Genomic DNA, 24,007 nt, shown 5'->3' on the forward strand with positions numbered 1-24,007 from the left:
CAGGTGGCAGTCTCACATGGGGGGTGACAAACTACAATCAGGGGGTGGGGTATGGGGCTTCATGTCAGGTAGTGAAGGACTTCCCTAGAAAGGTGGCCCTCGGGGTGATAATTAGAACCTGCTCCAACTAGAGCCAGGCTGTAGAAAGGTGGCAGAAGAGAGGATCCACAGGTTACAAACTGGTGGCTGATATTTTGTTTTTGTTTTGGTTTCCAACTTTTATTCTTGCTTTAGTTGCCAACTCTGAAGAAACAGACGATTTCAGGTAAAAAACCCCATGTTCAGCTTTTCTGGAAAATCGGAAGCACTGGCAACAGGAGGCAGGTGGATCCCCATGGCCACAGTCTGCCACAGCTGGGGGGCGGGGGGGGTGCTGCTCAAACGGGCAAGGCGCTAACACTCCAGATCTCCAGCCAACTTGTGCCACTCGGGTGCGTTCCCTGCCCAGCCCGGCATCTGAGTTCACCATGCTGAGCAGACGCCACCCTCTGGGAACCCGGCCTCAGGCAAGATGGGGTGTTGGGGTGGGACCTCACCAGCCTCCCTGCCTCTGTCCACTCTGGCCTCTCCCAAGTCCCCCAGGGCCAGGACGGTCCCTGGTACCCAGCAGGGGCTCAACACACACTTGGTGAGTGGACGAAGCAGATGAGAGGGTGAGAGCCACCCTGTCAATGCACTCCCCGGGGCCGTGTGCTGTAGAACTCTAGGTTCTGGGGTGAGACGGCTCGGTGTGGATGCTTACTACCACTTACAACTGTGTCATTGGGGGCAGGGAGTTCTTTTCCTTTCTGTGCCTTCAGTTACCCCTCTATAAAATGGAAATAACAAGAGTCACATAGGGTTCTGTGAGCAAAGGGGTAGCTGTCAGTAAGTAACTATTGGCCTGACCTCTTCCACTGATCGCACAGACTTTAGACAAATCCCTCCCCCCGTCCGAGCCCCAGTTCATCCAAGGTGCTTGGGTTTGATTTTGTCAGGACCTGCCAGCTCGGGCACTGGGTCACTGAAAATTCAGCATTCGGGCAAACTACTGGCGCTGGGCACGTAGAAGCACCCGAGGCCACAGGGGTCTCTCTGCGAACTGCTTCACCACCGAGCTCGAAACAGACCCTGAGGGCCATTATGGTCAGGCCCCACGTAATGCCCAGTTCCTTTAGAGTCAGCCCAAGTTCCAGCTCCGGGACCTGCTGTGGCTCATTTACTCCCAATCGTGATAACCCAAAGGTCCAGGGACACGGCTGGAAGGAGCTAGCCCTCGGGGGCCCTTCGTGGGGTCCCTGGGTGTCCTGTCCTCGCTTCGGTGAGCACGCAAGCGGGGCCCCCCCCCCCATGGCCGTTTCACCGCGGCTAGCGCCGGGGCATCCAGCTGGCAGAGCCCCTGCCATTTCTCTCACACGCCCCCGGATGGGAAATGATTCATGAAAACCAAGAAGGTAAAATTAGCCCAAAGGCTGCCGAGTAATTTATGCAGCCAACAGGCCCAGGAGGGAGGGGAGGCCCACGCTGCCAGCTCAGTGTAGCCTCCCGGGGGCTGGCAGAGGCCGGCCTGGCCATCGGGGGCCTCTGTCTCTGGGGTCTTCTATTTCGGGACTCAGCCTCCAGGGCTGTTGGCAAGGCTTCCGGAACGGTCCCTGACCCCCGCCCCACCACACTCAGCAGACCCATGCCTGCCACCGGGGACCTGCTAAGTGTCAGCGGGTTGCTGGGGAGAAGCTCAAGCACTCCATCCTCGTCCCAGTCTCAGGGGGACAGTTTCACCCTGTCTATTTCCCAGGTGAGAAACGAAGGTGCTGAGAGGTCAGGTAGACAGCCAAAGGTCGGCGCAAAGCCAGAATTCCAACCCAGATCTCATGCACGCCAAAAGATGTGCTTCTGCCCCCCACCCCCCCCCCCGCCGCCCCCACGCTGGCTGTTATCTGATGAACTTCAAGTTCTCAGGGTGGGCCGAGGGCAGCAGACCCAGCGGGGATTCCCTGGCAAGTCCTCAGCCATGCTTTTCACCGTTCTCAGGACTAGCCAACCCCAGAACCAGGCCCCACTGTCCCAGCTTGGCTAGGTGGAGGGTCCCTAATATCCTGGTATCTTAAAAAGGCGTTGAGAAAGTGGGGCATAAATCATACCCCTTAATGGAGGCGCAGAACAGTGGCTATCAGTGAGCCCTGTTGTCTCACTTCCCCAGGCTGTACACCAAGCCCAGAGAGAGGAAGGGGCTTCCTTAAGGCCACACAGCAAACCTCTGGCAGAGCCTGGGATGGAACTGCATCTCCTGAGTGCAGCGACAGGACTGTCAAAACTATTTATAAAGACAGAAAATCTGAGTGGGAGAGGGATCCCCATCTGAGAGGACAGCTGAGGCAGCAGTCATCCCAGAGACCTCCTGGGGCCCCCTCATCTGGTTATGTCTGATATCGGCCCGCACTTTTGGAACCCACAGGCGACACGTGAGCACCTGGAGGGGGATCCTCGGGAGGCAGTGGTGGGAAGCAGAGTGGAATCCCAGTCTAGGCCTGTGGGAACCTGCAAGTCCCCTCACCTCCTGAGCCTGGGTGAGAAACGGACTCGGGGAACTGACAAGAAAAGGTGTGTGTACGTGAATCACCCCACAGCTGTGAGTGTTCAACAGGAATGTCAGGGTCCCTCACGGACGCGGTCACAGTGCTCACCCTCAGCTCCTCTGGCCCCTGGCTTGGCCCAGAGGAAGCCCGAGGCCAGCCGTGGGTGACATCCCACAGCCACCCATGCAGAAAGAACTCACCTCTGTCCCCCAGGCAGGCAGCTGAGTGCCAGACAGTACGGTAGCTCGGAGCAGTACCACTCACTCATAGGACATGGTTCAGAGCGGCTCAGTGGCCCTGTCTCCCCAGAGGGACCGGAGCTTGCCATGGCCCAAGCCCTGAGCTCGTCGGCACTTCCAAATATCAACACACTAAGCGGACCCTTCCCATCAATGCTGGGGGAAAGGTGGCTTGGTATTCATTTCACTGACATCCAGAAAGACGGAGCTGCTTACTCATTCGATACGCGTATGCCAAGCACCTGCCGTGCATCAGGCGCCGACAGGAAGAAGACAGGTGTGTTTTGCCCTGGGGGGCGGTCCTCCTGCCCCTAAGAAGCACTGGAGTGGTCCACACACAACCTCTGGGGCCACGCTGCTGGGATTCAAATCCCAGTGTCACGCCCATAGGACTCGGGGGAGTCACTTAGCCTGTCTGTGCCTCAGTTTCCTCAGCTGTAAATGGAGAATAATAATGGCATCCACCTCGTGAGGTTATTCTGAAGATTAAGTGAAATGTTACGGGTCAAGACTTAGAATAACACCAGGCACATAGTAAGTGCTCAATTAATACGAAGTTATTATTGACCCAGGACCCAAGCCCACATCCCTCTGACCCCACCAGCCAAGCTCATAACTCAGAGATGGGCCAGCTCAAGGTCTTTGGTGTGACCCAACGGCAGGACTGGTAAGGGCTCTACATCCAGAATCAGGAGGTGGGGGTTCAAGCTTCCCCTCTGCCAACTGCCAGCTCGGAGCAGCCCCTGCACTTCTCTGAGCCTTGCTCTCTCCAGTCCTAAAAAGGGCCCAAGGATGGCTGCGCTCCTGTTTCCCTGGGAGGAGCACCCCGAGTCCCAAGGGCCGCTGCAGCCCCCTGCCCACACCACAGGACGGGCTCAGAGAGTAAGCCCTCTCCCCAGCAGGGCAGACGGCTGCAGTTGAAGCAGCCACACTCTGTCCCCACCTTACCTCGGGCCCCTGAGAGGGTTTGTGGCCGGTGCTGGGGAAGGGCTGGGCCCTGGGCCAGCTACGGTGCTTCTCACTTCTCAGGAAATAATCCCAACCCTCTGAGCTCACTGACCGCACAGGCCGCCGACCGGAGGGCAAGCGGTCACGCAGGGCTGCCCGGCGGGGCACCTTCTGCCAACACCATCACATTCAGTGGCCTCATGAAAAGGAGCTGGACATGAAGCCAGACTGCCTGGGTATATTCTCAATGCCTCTGGCAGCTAACCGCCAAGTTCTGGGCGGGCGAGTCACTTAACTGCTCGGAGCCTCAGTGTCTGCATCTGTGAAATGGCCTCAGCCGGGCTGCCTATGCCAAGCTGGTGGGATGGTGGCAGGAGAGGTGGTGTAGAACTTGGAGGGTGGGGAGGAGGGAAGGAAAGAGCAAAAGGGCCACTCTTTCCAGCACTAACTATACAATCACCGGCAGAGATGGGCCCCGCCCCTCCCCGAGCAGAAAGGCAAACCCAAGCCTGGACCAGCCAGTGTGGCCCAGAGGGGCCCCAGGGCTCTCGGGGGAGAGGATGACCCCAAGCTGCTTTCTTCTCCTGCCCACCCTGCAGGCCAAGGGAGATCAAATCCCCAGCCACAGCGGGTCCCATTGAGAGCCGGCAAATCTGCCCGAGGTGTGGGGTTACGTTACCAGGCTCCCGGCCACCACCGCCAAGCGAGGGGTCAGGCTGACCTCCTTCCCTCCCCGTAGGCTCCAGTCCAGAACCTGCAGGGCCAAGCTGGGAAGTAGTCCGATCACCCGCCGCATCCCAGGCAGCAGCCTCCTCTGGGAAATCAGTGAGCGGACGGTGGGATGAAACCGTTGTGGTGGCTAGAGCCATCGCAGGCGGCCTGCTGGGGACACAGGGCCCCTGCCCGCAGAGTGGGGTGTGGAGCTAATACAGACGAGAGGCCCCAGGATAGACTATTACTGGGATTTGACTGAGTGCCTGGCACAGCAGTCTGCACTTTACATGTGTTTCCTTCCTCGGTCCTGTGACCGAGATGCTACGGTCCTATTTTACGGAGGATGCAGCTGAGGCACCCAAAGGTAGAGGTTAAGAGAGACTTCCCAGAAACACCAGGATTTGAACCAAGAACCAAGTGACCCCAAAGTCCACTTACAACAGCCACCCAAGAGATGGATCACTCAAGAACATGCCCTTTGAGTGAGGGTAGAAACACCCAGGTGTGAAGGAGAAAAGTCTCCAGGGGCCATGGCTACTATTTCTAGCCCCCTGGGGACTGCCTGGGGACAGGGGAGCAGCCTCTCTCTCTGGCTCTAAAGAAGAGACCCAGGAATAGTTTGGGCCCTACAGGGAGACATTTGGTTCCGTGCTAAGAAAGTCTCTGTGGATGGCTTTTAAATATTGGGCAATCATTTTTTAAAAATCCAACAGGCTCCCATGCCCAGCAGCAGCTACTCTAGGTAAGCCCAGGGAGGCACAAGAATAAAATCAGAATTAACCTAAACGTCCACCAGTAGGATAATGGCTAAATCCACTGTGTAGCAGACAGAAAGAGAAAGAAAGAAGGAGAGAAAGAAAAAGAATTACGATAGCTTGCTATGTAAAACCATGACTAGATTTCCCAGATCCAATGTTAAGTGAGAAACGCGTTTACAGAATGATCTGTAACCATTTGTTTAAACACACAGACGCATGCACGCTGTAATGTTGCAACCTCCCAAAGGTTCTGTGAGTGGATGTACAGAGAGGTATCTAGACGGCTATATACCAAAGTAGTAACAGTGATGATTAACCCTGCAGAGGAGGCCGGAATATTGTGGTTATGAAGGAAGATAATATTTAGCTTTTTAATAATATTTGACTTTAGTACAACAAAAACGTATTTGTATATTCCTTACATAATTAAAAAACTTAGTAAAACAGCATAAAAAAAGACACAGTGGGCTGCCTTGAAACCAGTGAGCTACTGGTCCCTGGAGGTATGCAAGCATCTGCACTGGGGTGGAAGGATTTGAAAGAATTTGCAGAACACAAGGCTAGTGGGTTAGCTGGCCCTTCTGAGCCTCGGAGCCTTACCAGGGGAGTAGGAGCAAAGCCTGTATTCTGCCCGCTTCAAGAGTGGCTTTAAGGAAGCACAGAGCATCAGACCCCGGAGCGGGGAGAGGCTATGGGCCCTCACTATGACTTGGGCAAGGACGCACAGGCCAGTCTCTCCCTCTCCCCTGCCCCCCAGGGACTCCTAGTCCCAGCCCTTCAGTCCCAACAACTCCCAGCCCCTGGCCAGCAGGCCTGGTATTAGCCTCAGGCTCCCAGGGTCTGGGCCGTGTCTCTGGGAGGACCTCACACTGGGGACAAGAGTTCAGGAGGAAGGAGAAGAGATGCTCACAAGGCTGACTGTTCCTGTGACACTGAGCCCAAGCTGTGGCCATGGCCACACAGTGAACCCCAGTCCCCAACAGGCTGAGCCCCAGCCCCAGCCATAGCCCTGGCCCCTGATAGGCTAACGAGCAAAGGTCGATGAAACCCTTACCTTACCTGGCAAGACAGCCATGGGGTCAAGAAAAGAGCCGAGAGATATGGGGTTGAGTCCCAACATCTGCCCCTGACTTCTCATAAGACCTGGACAAAGTCACTGAGCCCTGTGGTACCTCAACCCTCTCATCTGCAAAATGGGCGGAGAGTACCTAACTCCCAAGCCTGCTGTGTTGATACAATGAGGTCATTGTCCACATAGCCTCTTTGTGGACTCCCACAAAAAATGTGAGGCCCCCATCCACACCATGGACACTGGGTGCTGAGCAAAGGAGGTGGCCACAACTGAGCTCCAAAAGCAGCTAGACTTGCTGCAAGTCCGGGAGCCCAGGGGTAGTTGGAAAGGGGCCCGTTTCTGGCCCCAGGTAGGGACCAGGAAGCAGCAAGCAGGGGACTTCTCCAGACAGAGACAAGAACGCACGGGAGGAGACAGGAGTCAGTCCGAAAGAGCAGGGGAGACTTTCCTGGCCACCGTCCTGGGCCGAGGGCCAGGGTGCTCAGGGAGGGCAGGGAGCCACTAGCAGGTGCCAAGCAAGAGTACAGTTTCTACCTGAAACTGGGGGCAGGGGCCCTGGGAGCCGGGCCAGTGAGTCCTTGCCTCACCGGTAGCCAGGAACTGGGGCACAGACAGGCTACAGATCCACAAAGGGGAATCAGGAAGAGGAAGAGCGATGCTCAGTCAGAGAAAGCCATGAGCCAAAGGACGGGAGCTGCCCCAGTCCGGGACAGAAGTGGCACCGGGCCACACAGAACAGGCTCAGGGTGTCCTGTGGGGAGAGGGGCCCCTGAGAATCAAGAAGGTCCCACCTGGTGCTCACAGGGAAAAGCGCCCACTCTGGGGAAGGGCAGACAGCAGCACGAAGCCTGAGGTAGGAGGCTTAGCGGCTCCAGGGCCACCCGACCCCACCTCGGGGAGACCCGTGGGCTGTGGCAAGTACTGAGTCCAGCGTGGGGCCAGCTCAAGGCAGAGAGCCAGAGAGGTCCGAGGACTCGCGCCTTGTGCCTCCAAGCACAACCCAGGCCATTGTCAAAACCAGAGCTCCTCAGCGACTCCTGGTCGTGAGGCCAGCAGCAGCCAGGCTGCGGTGAATGCCTTCTAGCCGCATCCTGCAGGGGCCTGGGCGGCTGGACTCCCCACTGAATGGCAGCCAGACGGTCCTGCCTGCTGTGTGGGGCCCAGCTGACAGGGAGCTGCAGGGAGGGAGCGGGGAGGGGGGCCACTCTGAACAGGGGCCCCCCGAGGAGGAGGGTGTAGGTGGGGCTGGCAGGAGAGGCGCTGCCTGCAGCCCCCCTCCCTGCAGGCCAGCCTTCTCCGCGGACCTGTGGCCACATGCAGGCCCAGACAAAGCATGGGCTGTTCCCGGCAGCCCCCAGACAGGGAGGGTTGGCTCTCCTCCCCCCAAGGCTGAACCACGGCAGCAGCTCCCCGACACCATGCTGTCTGCTCACCTGAGCTGGCCCAGATGGGATTCGAACCGTCATCCCTCAGCACGTCGACCGAGCGTTACTCCTCCGGCCCCACATGCAGGCCTCAGCCCCGACCCGACAGAGGGTTCGAGCTGGAAGCCACTTCAGGCGGCTGTCCACAGTTCACCCCCTATGCGGACCCCACACCATCACACGCCAGGGGACTGGCCAACACCCCACCTCAGCCTCAGATCTCAGCCTTCCCTCCTCCTGCCCACACTCCCTGGCATGACTCTGGACTCCGTGAGGCAGCCGGCACACCCCCTTTGACAGCTCACAGCACGGGTAGCATCCAGCAGGGGGATAAAAGGGCTTCACCATAGCCAGCCAAGCACACCAGAGGCCAACCCACTGACCAGGATAGCCCGGGAAGGCCTGCTGCTCACACAGCCAAGAACTGCCCACCTGTCCAGCCAGGACTGACCCGGGGGCTGCCAGGCACCAGCAGAACCATGGGGCTGGCTGCCTCAGAAGGGGGCAAGGAAGAACCGCTCTCCAGCAACTTATCCCACTGGGCACCAAGAAGCAGCCTTCCGGAAAGCTGAAGACAGAAAGGAAATGCCACCCGGATGGCCCCTTCAGTCATTTAAAGCACCTCCTCAGCTGTGACTTTATCTCCCACCTCAGGACCTCCGCCTCCAGAACACTCTGGACACTTGCTTTCTTTAAGTCCCGGCTCAGCCTGGCATTCAAGGCCCTCCCAGTCTGGCCCTAGCCCCCCTCTCCGGGGCCATCTCCTCTACCTGTTCTCCAAACACCCAAGACCACTTGCCCTTCCCTGAACGGCCCTATCCTCTTGTTGTCTGCCTTTGCACATACTGTTCCCAGTGCCTAAAATGTCCTGCCCTCCTCCCCCACCTGGCAAACTTCTACTCTTCCTTTAAGGTCCAGCTCCATGCCTCTTCTTCCGGGAAGCCTAACAGTCTCTCCCTCTCCCACCGCTGGTGGCAGAATCACTTGCTCCCCTCCCCACCACATCCACGAGCAAGTAGGGCACTTCCTACCTTCAATCACTGTTAGGATCTGGGCCAGAGCTGCTCACGCTATTCGTGGTAGAGGTTTTTTGTTTTTTTTAAGTTTTCCAATCTGTTGCCAACTGATGCTTTTGTAAATTACAATTAAAAAAAAACGAGGCATAATGTCAAGTTGCAGTAAGAGCTTTTTGACACTTAACTTTCAATGTTGTTAACTAGCTCGCGGCAGACCAGTAACACACAGCTCACAGATGGGCGGGGGTCCGCAGACCACCCTCTCTGGGTACAAGGCCCATCAAATCATGTGTTTGTGTTTGGCCCTCCAGAGCGCAAGGGGGCACCGCACTAGCCCGTTTTCAGGGGAGTACACCGATGCCACAGCTGGCCCACGCTGTACTTTCTCAGGACTACCCAGCATCACCCGGGCAGGTGCTTGGAGCCTGCAAGTATTCCAGCCCCACCCCCTCCCTCCCAGCACAGCCTCCAAGAGCAGTTCCCCATGCAATGGAAAAGAGCTTAGACTCCGGAGTTAGAGAGACCTGGGTTCAGGTCCTAGCTCTGCCTTTCGCAGAGGTGTGGCCTCGGGTAAGTCACTTCACTTCTCTGGGCCTCACTTTCTCCTCTGTAAATGGAGGCTAATGACGAGAGCAGGATGAGGCAGAGGACTGCTTCAGACACTTAAAAGCTTCAACCAAGTTTGGCTATTACTGATTTTTATAAAGGTCTGAATCACCCAGCCCAAAACTTGGCCCTGTGTCCTCCCTTTCTACTTTTCCTCCACCCAAGACCTAACATCTTTTTTGGGGGGGTAGGGGGAGTAAATTCTTCCCTGGCTGCTAAGTTTGCTGATTTCCTTTGCAGATTTCACCCCCCTGGTCCTCCCTACCCCAGTCTAAGTGCCCCGCCCCCGGCCCTGGGACACCTTGAGCTTCTGACCTCTTCACCTCCTCTCTAAATACCAGCCCCTCTGGCTGGTCTGGCTTTTCCTCTGGGGTACAGCTGTCTCAGGAGGTGTCTTGCACTGCCCTGGGAAAATGCCGCCCTGTTGGGGTTGGGGCACGGAAGGGCTGGGCTGAGAGGTCAGGGACAGGCCCTGGCTTGCAAACACCTCCTCCCCCTCCCACTTCCACCCAACCACCAGAGCCCACCCTCCATGTACCTTGGGCCATGACAATGCTGAGTCCACCCGGGCTGGGTCCCAGTCAGCCGCCCCCACGAAAGGCTCACTCCCTGCTGGGGCCGAGGGTCTGGCAGGCTGCTCCCCAGGCCCCTCGGCCATCCCAGAGCCTCCCAAGCCGGCCATCTCCATCCCCTGAGCATCGGGCGGCAGGATCCGTTCCCGGCCCTCGCCCCTTTCCCTCGGGGAAAGTGAGAGATAGTGGGAGAAGCCACTCTGAGAAAGCTGACACTGTGGGGGTGGTTCCATATTTACTTGCTTGGTGACGTCCATACCAGCCCAGCTCAGTGCCCAGGTCAAGTTGCTCGCCTTGTCTGCTGGTCCCACTCTGGCCCCCAGCCCCGCCATGAGCCCCAGAGGAGAAGCCCCACTGGCCCTCCCCCCTCCCCAGCCCAGCTCCTCATGCACATTACCTGGGGTCGACTGCCTCTGTCCCCTCAGGAAGGGGGGAGCTGCTGCCACTGCAGATAGTCAAGCAGTGACCCCACAGCCGCTCCTTTTGGAGAACAGAGCACGGAGACTGGGCCAAAAGTTCTCAGAATTCCCCAGCCCGCTCTGATGATTGCAGGAGGACGGTGGGTGCAAAGGAAGGGGCCCTAGATTTGGGGGTTAGCTTGGTCACTCCCTAAACGGTACAACCTCCAGCACACTGCTTCCCTTCTGGGAGCCCCCAACTTTTCAGCTCTAAAACAGGGGTCATGAGAGCCGGCCCGCCGGCCTCACAGGCTTTTGACAGGGGATCTAGAAAAAGGCGAAGTTGGGAAGACTGCCCATTGACCTTATGGGTCGGGTTGGGGAGGTTAAAGAGCATGGTGGAAGGGAAAGCTCTAGAAGGCACCAAAGGTGTGCCTTTGCATACAGGGTCCCCACCCCTCAGCACCCACCCAGGATCTGAGGCTGATGCTGGGAGCAGGACAGTCAGTGGTCTCCTGCCCCCCCCTCCCTTACCCCGTGTCATTTCACTGGAGACTCTTGGTCTGTCCAAATGTGCCTGCAAGTTCTCACCCATGAGGTTCCCAGGGCGGAGAGGGGTCTGAAACCAGCTGTGTAAACCAAGGGCTTGTAAATCAAATCCCACATTTAAAGCACCCAGGAGACCTGCTGGAAATCGTTAGGTAACACAGGTAGGCAACTCCTGAGGCTTCCTTTATAAATGTGGGTTTCTCAAGGTGACTGGAAAGATTAGATTATAGCTGCGTGATCTGGAGCTAGTCACTTAACCTCTCTGAACTTGCTTGAGCTTCCCCATCCATAAATGGATGTAGAAGGGACCTCATGGGGCACAATATGTGTTCCTCTTAAATTTGGTCATGAGAACAGGGAGGAAAAAACTTTCTTCCAAAGAATGTGGCACAGGACTGATACTACTGTCCCCATTTATGGGAAGGGAAACTGAACTACTTGAGCTTCTCCAAGCCCTTCTGTGTGCCCGGGCCTTTGAACGACCTATACCCCACACTAGAATGCCTCTCCCTTCTTTGTTGTCTCCTCACCCTTCAAAACCCAGCTCTAAGGCCATCTCCTCCTCCAGGAAGCCTTCCTTGACTTAGAGTCGGTGGCCATCTGCCTTGCACCCTTTTGCTAGAATCTGTAACTGCCTGGCTAACTCCTAACCTCCCATGCTGGTCCATGAGTTTGGTAGGGGCAGAGACTGGGTCCCCCATATGCCCTCGAGCCCAGCACAGTGCCCAGCACAGGGACAGCACAAGAGCCCCAACCACGTGAGGAAGAAAGGAAGGACTGAAAGATGCCCCAGGCCTCCCCTCTTACAGAGCCTCTGCCAGAGACACCACCACGAGTGTGGCTGCACCGCGCGAACACTGGGCTTTCCAACGCAGATACAAATCTGCAATAGGAAACAGGCTTTTTAAAAATAACAGCACATTTTTCTTTTTTCCTCATTGTTTTTTTTTTTTTTTTCTTTCTGCACGGCTTATTTTTCCGGCACAGCCCCTGAGCCAGCTGCGGGGAAGCCTCTCCCAGGCCCCACTCTGAGAACATGGGGCTCTGGGGCCTCCAAGGACTCTCAGGCCTCAGCAGGGGTGGAGATGCACCAGATGGTTCTAGACCAGCCCTGGCACCAAGACCACCAAGCAGCTCTGAGCCAGAAACCAGCTTGCACAAACCCCAATAGTAGGTGGGTATTACCTCCTGGGAACTTACCCCCCAAGAAGGGTTTTATAACCCCATGTGACATTTCCAAAGGGGTGTCTCCTTGGTGGGTCTGGGGTTCTCTGCCCTCATTCTAAGAGGGCATCCTTAAGGAGGTGGCATCAGAATGCCAGGGTTCCAATTGTGGCCATACCCCTGTGTAAACCTGGATCCTTTACTCCACCTTTTGGGGCCTCAGTTTACCCATCTGTGAAATGAAAATAATAATACATACGTTGTGGAGTGGTTTTCTGCATAGAGACATGCTTAGGACTCCACGTGGGATACAATTAGCCCTCAATAAACATTCGCTGCCTTCATCATCATTATCTTCATCATCCCTGGATCTCCTACTCGGCGGCCCCTTCACTGAATCATATACTCTCTAGATCAGCAGAAGCCTCACGGTTTGTTAAATCTCACACTCTTGCCCTCCTGGGGTGTCCTCTCAGACCTCCCAGAAACATGGTCCTTTTGGGGCACGGACGCCTGTAAGTATGGGGAGCTTGGTACCTGTACCCTGTGGGCCAGTTTGCCTGCCATGCCCAATGCCTCCTTCCAGCTGGACCCACCTGCCCTTATGCCCGGGGAAGCAGCGTTCATTTATCCTGTTCCTCACCCCTGGCACCCAGTGAATCTGCAGTCAATGCTCAGGGACTCTTCAGAAGCAGCCCTTGTGTGCAGACACTGGAAATAGAGCAGCCAACCCAAGCCCGGCCCCCGCAGAGCTCCTGGTCTGATGAAAGGGGGACCACAGGCAATAGTCACACCCACCCACAACTGTAAAATCGCTACAGACAAGTGCTGCAAAGGAGAGGTACATGGGGCCATGAGAGGCTGTCATGGAGGGCTCGACCTAATCAGGGAGGGCTTTCCCGAAGAGGTGAGGCGGAAGCTGAAAGATGAAGGATGAGGAAGCCTAAGAAGGGGGAGTGCGGTACACAGTCAGGACCGAGGGGACAACGTGAGGAAAGCGCCATGTCAGGTGAAACATAGCGTATGGGGGGGATGAAAAATGGGGTCCCCACAGGGGCTGGAGGGCAGCTAAAGGATTTCTATCTTTCTCCTAACAGCAGTGGGAGTCCCTGAAAGTTTTCCAGGCAGGGTTTGATAGACTCACATTTGTTTATCAAACGGGTCACCCTGGCTGCTAAGGATGAGCCTTCCCGAGTCTCTGTGTGTGTGTACTTGTCTCTGCCTGGGATGCTCCTCTGGTCCCCGTATCGGTCAGGTCAGGCTAGGTTATGCTGTAGTAACAAACAACCCCCAAATCTCAGTGGTTGAAAACAACAAAGGTTTAGTTATCACTCGAGCTGCATGTCTGTCGTGGGGCATCAAGGGGCTCCGTCCCACACAGCGACCCAGGGACCCTGGCTAGCAAAAAGCCACCATCCCACCTACTGCTAGCTGCCACCCCACAGGAAAAGAGCACTCTGCAGGCTCTTGCACCAGCCACTAGATGCTTTGGCCCAAAGTAATTTGTGTCACTGTAGCTCACAACTCACCCGCCAGCCACACGGCCCCACCCAAGCACAAGGAGCCTTAGATTCAATCCTACCCTGTGCCTGGGTGAACTGGAAATGTTTAGGGGATAGTATCAAGGACCACCAGACACTCTCCCACTCCACCTTGCCCTTGCCAACCTCAACCCACTCATTAGATCACAACGGGTTCAGTATTCTAGAAGGAGGGCGGGCACATGCAGGAGAGAACAAAACCTGGAGTGCGGGGAGATCCGGAGGAGGGTGCGAGATGAGGCCGAGGGAAGGGCAGAGCCAGATCGCTCCAGAGTTTTTAGGTCATGTGGACGATTTGGTTCTTTATCCCAAAAGCACTGGGAAGACTTTTCAGTGTTTTAAGCAAGAAATGGGAGGCCTGATTTGATCTTTTTCGGAAGGGATCGCTCTGACTGCGAGGTGGAGACTGGCATGGAGGGGAGGCAGCAGATGGACAGTTAGGAAGGCTCAGGAATGTTGTCCTGGGGAGAGACAGCGCCGCCCTGGAGGACAGACAGGAGGCAAGGGAAAGCCTTGGATGCCATGCATTGGTCATGACTATGAGATAGCCAAGAGGACAGGCCAACCAGGCAGCTGAATAAACACGTATGACTCCTGACTGCTAGTCCAGTAGTCTTTACTTCCTTCACACTTGCCAGTGACCTAGAACCAGGGAAACCCCGCCTCTGCATCCAAGTCCCCGAGAGGAAAGATTCAGATGACAGAAGTCTTACTTGACACCAAGGAGAACAAATGTATGAAGCACATCAGTCCAAGGGGTCTGGAGGCCAGAACTGTAACTCATGCCAATATTGGATGTAAGTGATGGTTGTGGCTGATCGGGACTCTTGGGGCAAGGGTGGGGAGCCCCTCCTCTTTGAGAATGTCATTAGGGAAGAGAAATCTGCCGCAGCTGCTCCTTGGAGACCCTGTCAGTTTGGAATTGGATGGTCCTGGGTGGGGCCCGCCGGGCAATTCTGATGGTCCCAGGATCGTAGGTTCGGCAATAATCCCGCACAGAGAACAACACTTCTCAAATCATGTCATGTGTGGAGCGTGGACTAGGCATTTTATCTCTATTGCCTTTAATCTCACAGCTGCCTTGCCAGATAGGCTCTGTTGGCCCCATTTTCCGGATGGACAAACAAGGTTCAGAGAGGTCAAAGGTAACCGTGCCAAATCCAAAGTCATACAGTTATTATAGGGTGGAGGGGGGAAGGACTCCAACAGAGAAACCCCTTTCATTAAACTAAAGCAACCAGCTGGGGCTCTTCCCAGCAGGTTCTCAGATGTGCGCCCACACAGAACTCTGCCCACCTCTCAGAGAGCTGGTGGGTGAAGACCATGCCCCCCGCTCCACAGATAAGGACACCGCAACCTGTTACAGACTCGGCCCACCAACCCCACACCCCCACCACCTCCCTTCCTCTAAAGGGGTACTGTGGACAAAGGCAAGCTTGGGTGCCACTGGCACCCGGCTCCACGGAAAATCCTTTCGCCCCAGCTCAGACAAAAACCCCTAAGTTTATAGGGTTTCCAGGCATCAAGAGCAATCTCTCATTATTGCGTCCTGTCCTCGCGCACAAAGAACTGGGTGTGTTTCCTCTTAGCCACTCTAAATTATATACCACAGCCTTTCTCCACATGGAGCAAACGTCTAAGAAGGGAGATTTAACATTTTTCTCTCCTAAGTCCCAGCCCATCCCAGGGGTCAAGCCCCTAGGGCCCAACCCAGTTGAAGACACAAGCAACTTTTCAACCTGCATCGCCCAACGCTCAAGCAATGTGAATTCATTCTCCTTGCAGCGACTTGCCTAGGGCGTGCTGGCCTTGACCGGAGAAAGGTCACTGGCCGCCAAGTTTCTGCAGCTTCTGCATAAGAGAGCACCTTGGGGATTGCGAGTGGGGGATGGAGGCTACACTCCAGAGAGATTTCCCTAAGAGTCTACACGGCAACTAAGACTTCAAATATCTTATAGAAACGGCCTCCGGCTCGGCCACGTTTCGCGGGAAATCGCGGGCTGTGTTGGAATAGGCCCCACCGCCTCCTGAAGGGCCCGAGCCCCCCACAGCAGCCCCGGGCGCCAAGCCGAAAGTGCCCCCGAGAACTAGGCCAGCAGCTGCAGAGAGCCCTCCAGCATTCCGCGCTCCGCCCCGCCCGTGTCACCGCGTTCTCATTCCGAACACTCGGCCCGAGCCGCCGCTCCCATTGGTCGGCGGACACGTCCGTCAGCGGGCGGAACGTCGGCGCAGAGAAAAGGCTACATTGTAACAAGGCGAGCGAGCGAGGAGCGAGCGGGGAGGAAGGAGGCGGAGGGGCGGCCCCCGAATCCCGCAGCGGCGGCGGCGGCGGCGGCGGCGGCAGCTACCTGCCGAGGGTTAACCCACCTCGGGGCCGGGACGAATTGCCCCCCCCCCCAGCCCGCGCCCGGGCCCCCCGCACCGCCCGCGCCGGCCCCCGGCCGCCCGCGCCCCCCGCAGCCGCTCGCAGCCCCTGCACCCGCGGCCCCCGCGCTCGCTGGCAAACTGCCGAGCGCTTTCCGAAGCCATTTTCAATGGCCACATTGGCTACCGGGGCTGACTCACCTTCCCGGGAATGCTGCGGCAGCCGCGGGGCTCGGGCGGCGCGGGCGGCCCGGCGGGCGGCTCGGCGGAGGCGGCGCGGCCCCGGCTGGCGGCCCCCGCGGCGGGAGCGGCCGCGCTGTGGGCGCGCTGGTCCCCGGCGAGGCAAAGTTTCAGCGCCAGCCTCGGCGCGGCGGCGGCGGCGGCGACTCGCTGCTGCTCTCCTCCCCTGCTTTGACCACCATCTTATTAGTACAGGAAATGACATGGAAAACGGAAGAAAGCGGCGTTTGGGGCAGACGCGGACCCCCCAATTCAGGGGCCGGAGCCGGGACTCACCAGCCGCGTCCCAACCCGGCCCCGGAGAAAACTCCCGGGGCCCCCTCGGCCCCCGCCCCGCGCGCTGCCCGGAGGGGGGAACCTAGCTCCTCGAACCCAAAAGGAGAGGGCGAGTTTTATAAACCGGCCCAAGGAGAAATCGAGAAAAAAAATAAATAAATGAAAAAAGAAAAGGTTAAAAGAACTTTCGAACTGGGCACTTTTTTTTTGGTCGGAATTAAAAGTTCTAGAATTTTGAAAAGTCATTCTGTGGGGGCGGGGGGGGTCTCCCTGGTTCTCCGGGCCCCAGTTGCTGCTCATTTCGAACCAAACAGTCAGGGGGGATTAATGCGTTTATAATTTTAACCCTTTCGAGGCACCCCGCCACGCGCATCAGGCCCCCTTCCTGATCCCTTTTAACCCTTTGACTGCCCAGCAGTTTGGAGATACAAACTAAAGTTGTTAAACAGGAGACCCGCGGCAAGCTGAGGGTAAGGGACCTGGGGGTTCGCTCGAAATGATAACTGTTCCTGTGGGGCTGCGGTTTCAAGTCGGGCACCGAACGTGCTGTTCAAATCGAAATTCGTTACAGGGTTTGAGATTCTGAGAATCAGGCAGGCGGGTCCCTGGCTGACTTGGAAAAGACGTTGAAGCCTCGCTCCGTTGCTCGGTTCCTCAGTTTCTCCATCTGTGAATGGGATTCAATATCCCAGAGAGACAAGGTAGCCAGGAAAAGGTGGGGCGGAATTCTCATAAAGACAAAGTGTTGAAAAGTCTGAAAGGCTTCCTTCAGCGCCCACAAAGCCGGTGGGGCGGCTATGGGGCAGAGGACACCGAGGGATGGCGTAACCAGGACAACCATTCCCAAAATAACCTCTTTCTCTTGGCATTGTCTGCAAGGCTTGTGGCGGAACTGCAAGGTCTCCTGCCCGGGGAGGCTGTGCTATGCTATGCTGGGGTTAGAGCTGTGCGAGCTCTAACCTCCCGCCTTCACCCGCTCCCCAGTCGGAGGTTGTTTGGAGGAATTCGGTCCCACGAAGGCGCCTAGGTGGGGCGCAGCCCATGAGGGGCGCCCCACCCCGCTCCCCAAAATGGCCATCGATCGGAGCCCTACAAGAGCTGGTACAGGCGGCCTCCGGTGGGTACCACCCTAGGGAGGCCTCCTCCCAAGAGAATAAAGTTCCCCGTCAACCTCGCCGCTGGCTGGGAGCCCGGCCCCAAGATGGGCGTCCATGGTCATGACCCAGGATGTCCTGGATGGCTCTCGGAGTCTGGATGTTGCGGGCGGTGGGAGGAGGGAGGGTGAAAAAACTTTATGTACCACATCATCTTTCCCCCTTAACTTTGACATCAAAAACACAGCTTCTTGGCATCCAATGTCTGTTTCTAGCTGGGTGATCTTGAGTGACTTCCCCTCGCTGAGCCTCAGTTCCCTCCTCTGCAAGGGAGGCACATTAATAACCTGCCTTGCGCCTGCTAGCTCTGAGTGAGGGGCCCTGAGAGTGTCTTTAAAGGGCCCATCACCAGGCTGCTCATAGTAGATGCTCAAGTTAACAGTAACTAATGCCATAATTATACAACAACCAATACAAATATAAACGTTCCCAGAGTGTATACGTGTTCCACGCCAGGCAGAGTATTGGGTACAGGGGATTACCCAGATAGTTAAGCGGGTTCCTTCAAGGAGGTCTCCACCCCCGGGGGGCGGGGGGGTGGGGAGATGGAGGTACTCACAGCAAACTCAAAATAATTCAGTGATTAATGCACACCCAACTGCCCGAAGCATTATACTGGAGGCCAAGCGCTTAGGCAGGGGAAGAGCACTGAGGAAGGAGCCATTCCTTCCTTCAAGGAGTAGGGTGCACAGAGGAAGTGATGTCAGAAGTGGGTCTTGCAGGGCGGGGGGCGGTTCTGGAATTCCCATCAGCGGTAAGATAGCCTTTCAGGAAGGCCAACGGCGCAAGCAAGGACCTAGACGTGGTAAAGTGCCGGGGTGCGTGGCATGTGGTCAGCTGTGACTGGAGTAGAGAGTGGGTGGGCAGAGGAACTAGAGATGAGGCCAGAAAGCCAGGTGGATAAAGAGGGAGTGTGGTCAAAAAGGAAAAAGCAAAAAAGGTCTTTAAGGGATTGAGCTGGTAAGTGAGGCAAAGAGGGAATTTTATCCTGTGGTGCTAGTTTTCTATTTAAATCTCCCCATCTGTGTGGCCCCGTCTGGCTTCCCTTTGCCAGGAACACTGGGTCCCAGGGCTGCGTCTGTGGAGTGGGACTGGGTCCTCGGGCACTGCAGGCTGGGGAGCAGGCGCCTCAGGTGTCACCCTCGGAGAGCAGAGAGACTGCACGGGTCAGAGACCCGGGTTTGAGGCGTAGCTCTTCCTGTGTGGGCTCCAGTTTCTTCCTGCAAGACACAAAGAGTTTGGACCAGGGGGTCCCACATTCTGCCCTCAAGAACTTGGCCCATAGCCACATAATCAGGACCAAGGCACAGGAAGGAATCTGAAACAAAGCTGGGAGAGTTGCTAGAACCATCTCCCAAAGGGAACCCATGGCAACCCAAGGGGTCGGCACAGGTGCTTTGGGCGAGTATGGACAGAAAGTGGCTCCAGGGTCTGAAGGTAATCGCCACAGACAAGTGGTCTGGACAAGGCAGGTCTTGTGAGGCTGTGCTTCAGCTTCCCTCTGTGGGCTGAGTTGGGCCCGAAACAAAGAAGTAGGGGCAGGGTGGGAGCTCCACTTGAATTCCCTGAAACTAGCAGGGGAGGGGGAGAAGGGGATGGAAGCGAATAGAACACACTGCACAAGCTTTCGGGACGTTACCATTTGACTCAATAATCCAAGGCAGATATCATCATCACTGTTTTTCCAGACAGGGAAACCATGCTCAGAGAGGTTAAGAAATTTTCCCAAGGCCACACAGCTAGTTAGAGATAGGATAAGATTCAAAGCCAGGTCTGCCTGACTCCCTAGCTCAATGTCTTCCACTTCTGGATACTTTGGATTCATTGTCCTTTTCTATAATGCAGCTTTCCAACCTAATGGTTGGTAAAATATTTCTCAAATTTCTCTCTTGGGCAATATCACACAAAAGGAAGTGATCAGAACTTTATGGTGTGAGGTCAGGTACTTCATGAACTCCCCCTGCAAAAAAATGTACTAACAAACTGATTTACTCCCAAGGCCCTGTGAGGACACTGAGATGCTCTAAGGGAATCAAGCTCAGCTCTTTGGAAAGAAAAGCTAATCTGAGGCCTTTCTTACCGACTAATAATAATGATACTGCAAAATATACATCCAGTGATACGAGCTAAATAACCCCTGGATTACTAGCAATTCACTTCCACATTTGCTATAAAACAGGGATGTTGTTCATGGCATCAACTGATGATCCCTCTTAAACCCTCAAGGGAGAAATTTCATTCAAGATTTAGTGCCTGGAAAACACAAAACCTGAAAATCAACTGCATTTCACCCATGGAACTGGCAAGCATGTCCTCTGCTAATAAAAAGAGCTCCATAACTGATCCGGTTTCCCTTTTTGCATTAGCTGCCAGGAAGCTCAGAGCCAAATTCCACCCCTGTTCCCAACAATTTTAGCAGTTGCTTCCTCCTTGTTCCCTCTTTCCCACTTCTAATCCTACTGACTCAGATTTGTTTCTCCTGCCTTCTATTAAAGATGCCCCCCTTTTTAACTGCAAGAAATAAATATTTACAATAAATCCACATTTGGAAGAGTTTCTGAAGGGACCTGGATTCCATGGGCCTTGTGTTAAGCCAGGCATGGTCCTCTTCTGGTCTGGTCTTATTCACTTGCCCAACAGCTGAGGGATCCCTCTCTTGGAAGGAAGGAGAGACTGGCTTAAGACCAAGGGATTCCTCGCCCAGCTGCCGATGATGGCTAAGACCTAATGCCCTGGGTCAGATCAGCATTGCTATTTTTTGCTCAACTGACAAACAGCTTGCCTCTCTCCTGCAAGCTCCCCAGGAAGCGCAAACCACGATCCCCTACCTATGCCCCCGAAAGTAGCCCCCATTATTTCCTCCTGTTGAGGCATGGCAGGAAACAGACTCCTCTTTTCTGCAAGAGCGAGCACCACTTACAACTGCTTACCATGCACCCAGGCGATCGAGGCGGAGGTGGGGGATAATGGAATGGCAGCAAAGGAGCAACTTCACCTCGTGAGGACAGAGGAGGCCACACTGAGGAAATGGTTTTTCAGTGGGGTCTTGACAGATGAAGGAACCAGACCCACTGGTGGCAGAAGGCCAGTGTGCCCAGAGTGTGGCATGGAGGGGACGCAGGGAAGGAGATGAGGGGGAGAAGTGCAGGGATCTGGCCCCATGCTTTCCCACAGTTTGGATTGACTTGAGGTGCAGCGGAAACCACTGGCCATCCTCAAGGCGGGGAGACTCAGGAATGGATTCATGTTTCACGCCATCACCTGAGCTGCCATGCGACGACTTATATTTGCTGAGTGCCAGGTGAGTAGGCTGGCCTCTTGTTTAATTATCCTCACATTAGATTTGAGGTTGATGTGGACATGTCTCTTTTTTTCTGGTTGCCCAGCGTCTGATGTCCCTTCCAGTAACTGGGGAGCCTCCCACCTTCCGAGGCTTGGGGGGAGGCAGGGTGTGACTCTGCTGTGCCCACTGGAGAAACACCAGAATTCCCTTTCCGGGTGCTGTAGACTGAATGTCTGTGCCCCCCTCCTCAATTCATATGTTGAAACCTAATCCCCAATGTGTCCATATCAGGAGTTGGGGACTTTAGGAGGTGGTTAGGTCCTGAGGGTGGGGCCCTCATGAATGCGATCGGTTCCCCTTACAAAGAAGGCTCCAGAGAGATTCCCCTGCCCCTTGCGCCTTGTGAGCGGATGGACAGAAGACAGCCATCTTTGAACCGGGAAGTGCGTTCTCACCGGACCCCGAATCAGCCAGAGCCTTGATCTTAGACTTCCAGTCCTGCTCCCAAATTCAAGAATCTGGGCAACTCCCTGCATCTTGGGGGACCTCCCCTATGTGGGGTGTTGGAACAGATGGCTTTTACGGCTCTCTCTCTCCCTAAGTCTATGTCTCCTCTCTAAATTGGTTTGGGAATGTTGGATTCAATCATCATTCAAATGATAAAAGATGTTCCCAGTGTTCTTTTCTTCTTGTCCATTAGGGGTAAGAAAGGAGGGAGGGGTGGAGATTGAGGTATCAGAGAGTCTGTTTTCCAGTTCCCGCCAATTCTAGGATAAGACTCCTGAATGCCACACATTCCAAAACCTGCAGGACCCCGTGCAGATGAGGGAGCAGATTCAGGGCTGCTGGGTGCAACCACATCCAGACAGATTTCAGCTGGGGGTTGGGGGGGGCGGGGGACAACTGCCGAAGCCATGGAACCACTCCCACAACAAAAGGGGCTGCTACTGCAGATAGTGAGTTTCCTGCTCTTGTGGAGATAATTTATGCCCAGGTCAGATCTCAGGTTTGGTGAGTTCCAAAGTGCCCACAATAGGGGAATATTCTCGATTCTAGGAAAGTGCAACCATATTGCTGGGTTGTAGGTACTGTCATGAAAACAGGAGTCAAGAGATGTGAGTTTTGGTCCTCCTTCTGTTGTTAGGCTGTTAGGGGGCTAGAGTTGGGTCCTACATCTGCTCAGAGCCTCAGTCTTACAGTCTGTAAAATGACAGGCCAGCTTTCACATGCCAATCCGTGGAGACACCTCTGCCAGGGAAGAACTTCTCCCTGATTGTGGAGAAGATGCGAACCATAAAGCAATGTGGATCATTTCATAAAGCAAATCTGTTCAACTTAAAGGAGCTTATATATTTTTGAGATTATGTGTTCCCTATTATTTTGGTGTTAATGTTCTTTCTTTTAGGAATGGTGGTTACAGCATACGTAAATGATGGAGGTAGCTTTGTGGGGTTTTCCCCCCCCAGTGACCTTACTTGGCAAAATAAAAAGTTATCAAACGTATAGCAATTAGTTCCCTCAATTTTTTGGAATGTCTATTTAGTATATGAAATTAAGAAATGCAAGAATCACTAAACTAGATAACTGCAAATAACCTTCAACATTGTTTTCCCTTTTCCCTCTCCTCTTTCATGGACTCATTCATCCAACCATCTGTTCCTAAAACACTAAGACCTACCACAACCGGATAGTACCCGGGAGAGCCACTTCTCACGTGGAGTTCGCAGGGAACCAGGGGAGCCCAACATAAGGGCACACAAACAAACGAATGTTTAGGTTAGTTCATATTTTTCTCTTGTAAAAATGCTGAAGTAGATGTCCTTACATGTATATTTTGTGTGCTTCTCTCATTATTCCCTTGGAATAAGTTCCAGGAGTAGAATTTCAGGGTCAAAGCATATGCCCAGCTGTACATTCTGAAGTAATTGTGCCAAATTGCCTTCCAAAGACTAAGCTGATGTCAGTTCTCATTGACTGTGTATGAGTGGGCTGGTTTCTCTACACCCTCAGGCTGAACATCACCAATATGCTTAATCTTCAATAATTTGATGTGCAAGTGATATATTTCATTGTTGTTTTAAGTGACATGATTTTGTTAGCAAAATGAGTGTATTTTCACAAGTTTATCTTTTGTACTTCTTTTGTGAATTGCTTGATCATATCCTTTGTCCGTTTTAAATTCGGAATCTTGTGTCTTTTTATTGACTTATAAATGTAGTTATATATTAAGGAGACCAAAAGCCTTTCTTTGAATATATAATGCAATTTATTTTCTCAATTCGGACATTTTTATAAGCTTATTTATGATATCCTTTGCTATATGGAAATTCAAAAGTTTTCTGTTTTTCCTTTATTTATGGCTTTGTGGGCATAGTTAGAAAGACCTCCTTCAGGAAATTGTAAAAACATTGTCCTTGATTTTCTTCTAATTGTCTTTTAATATTTTGCTTAAATATTTGATCCATCTGGAATTTATTTTGGTACAGCTATAGCACTTGCCTCCATATTCCTAAGTTTTATGCTTAGATTGCTAGCTTTTGATTAATCAATTTTAGATATTATCTGTTGATTTTTCTGACATGGTAGATGAGAGTCTTTAACTTATTCATTTCTTTAATTCATTTTCTTTTCCATGATGTCCCCCATGTACCACCACCACAGGCTTAATTTGGTCAGATCTCAATGTTGGGCTGTGTTCCTACTCTGTGTTTTCATTGTAATGACCACATGAATATTGTGAGCTGTGGAGCCAAAGACACACTATAATTAAATTTCCTTTATTTTACAGCTTTTTGTTTTTCCTAGAGTTCATAATAGATCACAATAGACTCATCTTTTCTCATTTGCTTATTTTTTTTAACAACTGAGATTTTATCCACCCTCCAACCCTATAGAGAACGCCTTTCACTATAATTTTCAACATCCTCAAACCTGTTAGATTATATATCAGAGTTTCATTTTTTCCTAGAGACATTTTTTCCTCTAGCAGGGATCAGCAAACCTTCTGAAAAGAGTCAAATAGTGAATACTATCAGCTTCATGGGATACCTATGACTTCTGTCACATATTTTTCTCCTCCTTCTTCTCCTTCTTCTTCTTCTTCTTCTTCTTCTTCTTCTTCTTCTTCTTCTTCT

At 53.9% G+C, this 24,007-nt stretch overlaps 1 protein-coding gene and 1 long non-coding RNA gene across 2 annotated transcripts in view; one reads left to right on the plus strand and one right to left on the minus strand.

The window, feature by feature from the left end:
- PRDM11 (PR/SET domain 11) overlaps positions 1-16,331 on the minus strand; it is a 79,508-nt gene extending 63,177 nt beyond the window's left edge. Inside the window, exon 1 of the mRNA XM_025878795.2 lies at positions 16,122-16,331. The gene's annotated coding sequence lies outside the window, so the exon portion shown is untranslated. The remainder of the gene's footprint in view (positions 1-16,121) is intronic.
- A 4,226-nt stretch (positions 16,332-20,557) lies between these two features.
- The window catches only part of LOC141374752 (uncharacterized), a 31,176-nt gene continuing 27,726 nt past the window's right edge, over positions 20,558-24,007 (plus strand). Inside the window, exons 1-2 of the long non-coding RNA XR_012381876.1 lie at positions 20,558-20,891; positions 22,546-22,649. This is a non-coding gene — a long non-coding RNA (uncharacterized lncRNA). The remainder of the gene's footprint in view (positions 20,892-22,545; positions 22,650-24,007) is intronic.

This window comes from Callorhinus ursinus, unplaced genomic scaffold (assembly GCF_003265705.2).
Source record: "Callorhinus ursinus isolate GAN/ISIS: 27379988/994484 unplaced genomic scaffold, GSC_fseal_2.0 scaffold21, whole genome shotgun sequence".
Classification (NCBI taxonomy): Eukaryota; Metazoa; Chordata; class Mammalia; order Carnivora; family Otariidae; genus Callorhinus; species Callorhinus ursinus.